At 32.6% G+C, this 5,357-nt stretch overlaps 1 pseudogene; it reads left to right on the top strand.

Moving 5' to 3' along the window:
- Window positions 1–2,058: 2,058 nt before the first annotated feature.
- LOC128191429 (uncharacterized) lies at window positions 2,059–3,689 on the top strand (annotated as a pseudogene).
- Window positions 3,690–5,357: the final 1,668 nt, after the last annotated feature.

Raw genomic sequence — 5,357 nt, 5'->3', positions numbered from 1 at the left:
TGTTGGCAGATAATATATCGTTACATAATTTAGCCTATTACTGCTCGTGACATACATGCAAGTAGTGCTTGATTTATTGTGTTGGAGTTCCACGAAAATGTCTCACTATCAATTCTGGGTAATAAAAAAAAACAACAACAAAAATTTGATACATGTAAAGATGTCTCGGTACGCATATTCACAGAATTTCTTGACATACATTAATACTTATTACAAACACTGTAAATTGTACACACTGGTTTATGAAAAAGATAGAAATTTTATTGCTCTGGATATCTTTATAAAGTATGGAAACATACATAAATGCTTTTTAAAAAGTCATTTAAAAGTAAAGTTCGTGTAATTGTCATTTTAATTTTAAAAGTAGCTTTAAAATCGTTAAAATATGACATAAATTTATTTTAAAAAACTGTATCTTTTCAATATTTCATTTTCAAAAATAAAATGAATACTTAACACAATTTCATATCCTTTCCAATATTTTTATACCTATAAAATGTTATACCCGTTATCATGATAACGAGGTTGACAACTGCATTAATCTTATATAGCAAAAGTTATTTTAAATCATTACTAGGCAACGCAAAAGAGAGTTGAAGGAAATTCATTTTGTAATTCTTAACTTTTTTTCAACTCCACAGCAGCGGTCATTTTTTTGCCGAAAATTCGTTTAATTGAGATTGTATGATATTTTTAGACAAAACTAGTCGTCTTTATCAACATTTTTACTTTTTACCATGTTACTTGTTTGCTCTCTATGCGTTTATATTTTGAATATCATATATTGCATCAATTTAAATTTGGGCTAGATAACATACTTACAAACCCCACACCATCCGCTCTAACCCATTGCCCCAACTCCTAGGTCGCTAAATCAAAATATGTTCCCGGATTGTTCGTGAATTATACTGCAAATATTTTACAAAAATTAAGCTTGGATGAAATATTGCTCTATAGTTTAAATGGGTCCATGAGTCCAGAGTAATGCCCTGATTGGGGCCCAGGGGGCGAAGCCCCCGATAGCTTCCACGTTTTGGAGGTTTTTAAAGCACTTTTTGAGCTATTCTATGTATACTTAACATGTTATAAAATCCATGAATAACAACAGAACTTGATTTTTCTATTCTTCTACTATTTTTTTCAAATTTGATAGCAAAAGGGGGCGGACCCCCCTCCCCCTTAATCTGCCAGGGTTAATGACATCAGAAACGAGACTCATCCGACGCTCGCGCCCATACATTAAAACATGCAGGCGTAAACGTCAAGGGAACTTCAAATTAGACTGAGTGTAAAAATGAATGTGACGTTTGATTTGTCTCCATAATTTGAAATAACTCTCAAACCACTATATAAAACAAAATATGTTGTATTCCGAAAAGGATTAAAACTACCTAAAAGTTACAGATGGTTTTATGATAAACAAACGGTCGAGCTTGTAAATAGCTTTAATTATTTAGGCATGACCTTGAGTTTTAATGGCAAATTTAATTAATCTAACACAAAAGATACTGGCTCAACAAGGTAGCGTAGCAAATGTATGTTTGGTATACTAAATGTGATGATATAAGTATTATATATATATATATATATATATATATATATATATATATATATATATATATATATATATATATATATATATATATATATATATATATATATATGTGTGTGTGTGTGTGTGTGTGTGTGTGTGTGTGTGTGTGTGTGTGTGTGTGTGTGTGTGTGTGTGTGTGTGTGTGTAATTATTACATTTTTCATTTGTGGTAATATCACATAATGGCAGATGTGTCTATGTACTGCAAAAAAAAAATGTCTACACTGATTATGCATTTACATGTATTTGTACAATCCCTATACACCATGTGGTTTTTAGCTAATAAACTATTACTATATTATAAAATATATTAAATGTTGTGTAGATGTTTAAATCTTACCACTCAAGTTTCTTTTTGAAAACAATATTATTCACAGTTATATTATTTCCCCAAAATTATAAATAATTCAATGATATCTCTAAAATCAAATATCAACGGTGGGGTTAAAATTACTGACGGAACAATGAAAGACAACTCGTCATTACTTACAGGAAGTAGCTTTTCACTCGTCGAAAATTGAACCTTTCGAAAATAGTCATCACCATCAAACATTTAAAGTATTGTCCGTTCTGATTTAAATTATTTTAACAAATAAAATATAAAACATTACATTTCTTATGCATAGAGTGAGGATTGTTTACAGTGTTTGATCACTCTTTTGGTCACCAGTGTTAGGTGTAAGCTAGAGCACACATCTTTGTAATGCTCCGTGCAGTTAGTTATATTATTTTTATTGTGCCTGGTGACTTATTGTATTGTACACTCTGATCGGAGACCCTAATAAAGCAACACCTTTTATTGATTCTGCACTTTCCTGTATTTAATTTTAGCTAAATCATCCAAAACTTTTCTGGACTTGACATCGTCAAAAGGTCCACCACTCACTGCAAGCGAGTTAACAATTCCGTAACTAGTATCGACGTACAAAAAGCGCTAACTATAGTACATATATGAGAAGTTTATAACTACACGTTTAAAACGGCGTACAGACGTCGTGTGCTCGCTGTGAGTTTGATCAGTTTTCAATTTCAGGCTGTGAACCTTTGCCGATGTCAGATGGACTTTTCTGGAAGACAATGTCCGGTAGACAAGTTCAGACCAATAGCACGGTGTATGAAGGGTATACTCCGCAGTGCAGAAACAGCGAATTAAACAGAGACACAGCTAATGTCCGCTGTTGGGAGACATTAAGGTGGGATGTCGACCCAGCTGACTTCCGGTGCACAGGTACTCTCCGTCGCACATGCCTTGCGAAAAACGCAGTTTCTCTAATTATAAAATTGCCTCTTTAGAAATTCTTCGTCGTTTCATTTTTCAGATATTCCATTCTGTTCTACTATCTGCATTATTGGTAAGTACATTATGCAACTTGAATGCATATATATATATATATATATATATATATATATATATATATATATATATATATATATATATATATATATATATATATATATATATATATATATATATATATATATATATACACACAGATGTGTTTGATTTGATGAGGTGATTGTAGAGTTTACGAAATGGCGTTGATTCTACATAGAAATCTAAGGGATACTCTGAATCCCTTCAAAGTTAACATTTCTTCTGTGGGATTTTTATTTGGCGTCACTTCTTTCAGGGATCTGTGCTGGGGTTATTGCGCTTGTTTTAGCTGCCTTAATAACATTCATTGTGTATGCTGTTTATCGTAGCCGTCGGAAAACACCCGTCCCCCACCGAGGAGCCTGATGATGCCCCATTGAAGGAATTATCATATACAGCCCCCGTGGGGCAGCAACCTGAAACAAAGGGGGACTCAAAGGGGGATTTTGTACAAATGACAGTTGCGAAACAGGAATCGGCTTCTGCCTGAGTACAAAAACTTCCGCGACTCACGTGATTTATAATAATAACAAATGAAGACTGACAGGGATCATCCATATTCTCATTTAGATACTGACATAAATGCATTTAATTACACCTGTATTGAATGTGGCATAATGTTCTGGGTGACAATTGCCTCTGTAGTTGAATGTTTAGTTCCCGCTCTTCATTTTTCATACAATTTTAGTTGACGCGGAAGATATCAAATTTCTTGAATGTGAATTTGTTCATGAACAAACACTGTAGCTTATTAATCAAACACTATTTATATTTCAATACTGTATGTCCTTTTTTAACGTCAAATACGTATTAAAACTGTGAGATCTTTTTTTTACTGCGTACTTGTTTGTGCTTCTTCCAAATTTTCAAATAAAACTTATAAATTGAAGAAAATGAAAATGTTATAAAGCAAATATATATTTGATGAGTTGTAAAAAACTTGTGTCGCCAAAGGAACAAAAAAAAAGACAAAAAAAAAAAATAACTTAAACAGGATATTTCGTACAATACAGTTGCGATGGGAATCTCTATTAAGGGACTGCTAACACCCTGTATCCCATATTTGGGCCTTCATATTTGGTGGGGATGGTATCATTCGTATTAAAGTTAAATAAATCCATTGAACGTAAAAATGAGCAACAGTATCGCTTTTATTTCTATACTTAGATCGATGATCATGAAGCAATTTACATTTTTTTCAATGCAATTAGTGACGTACAAGTTCAACGATTTATTTTTTAAAAATTTATGTTTTATGCTTGCTACAGGGAACACAGTATCCATTATCCGTGCTAAAATTGATAACAATAGACACCCTTAAAGGGGCATGGTCACGATTTTGGTCAAATTTTGTTTTTCTGTTTTTATTATTTGCAATGCTTTAGAAATGCGTTTCTAATGGTCAAATAAAGTTTTGGTGCCAGTCGATGAGTTTTAAGCAATATACAGGGCTCACAATTCTTCGTCATGTAAACAAGGTTCGTGCCCTGTTTTTGTTTATATAGGTCGAATATACCGGTAAAACATCTTTTTCAAGCTGGTTTGTCTATTTTATCATTCATTTTAAGCATAAAAACAGTTCTTAACGATTAATACATTCATTTTAGGTTTAAAACTTGACATTTTACTTCAACATTCAAAATGTAAACAAAAGCTTTGTTTACATAGAGAAGAATTGCAAGCTCTGTAACTCGATTTTAACTCATATGTTGGTTGCCTATTAAAAATGCCCTTCTGAAGCATTGTAAACATTAAAATCGAAAAAATAATTTTTGACCAAAATCGTGACCAAGCCCCTTTATTGATCTTAGCTATTGTTGATGCATTCGAAACAGTATCCATTTTTATAAAGTGTTAAATTTGACATAAATGCATTATCATCTGTGTTATATGCTGAAATGCGCCCAACGGTGTCCATTTCCATCCTATGCTAAACATAAATCAGTATAAGTCGAATAGAGTTTCTTTTAACGAGGCCGAGTACAGAACGAGTACGCACGCTTTCGCGCAGCGTTTCATTTGTATTGTGACGTCATCTTTTTGCTTTGTTGATGCCATGGCGTGATAGTTTCAACTGCAGATATTCAGCGAAATTTGTTGAAAATAGCTCGTTTGATGTGTAAAATTGATATTATATTGTGGAATAAACATAAATGTCTCGAAGTATAAGCTATATTTGGGCTCGGGTCGAAACGTGAAGAAGGTTCAGCAAGCCTAACCCTCTGTCACGTTTTCTTAACCCGCCTAAATATCGCTTAATTCATTTATCTAAGTATGTATTTTATATTAATTACCCTTAATATGTGATGTTATATATTTATTTATTACTTAAATATGTCGTAATGTTTTAATAACACAATAAAGATCACAATTTCCGTCTTTGTCAAA

Source organism: Crassostrea angulata, chromosome 7 (assembly GCF_025612915.1).
Source record: "Crassostrea angulata isolate pt1a10 chromosome 7, ASM2561291v2, whole genome shotgun sequence".
NCBI lineage: Eukaryota > Metazoa > Mollusca > Bivalvia > Ostreida > Ostreidae > Magallana > Magallana angulata.
The sequence above is the reverse complement of the archived record's forward strand: the minus strand, read 5'-3'. Positions and strand labels throughout refer to the sequence as shown.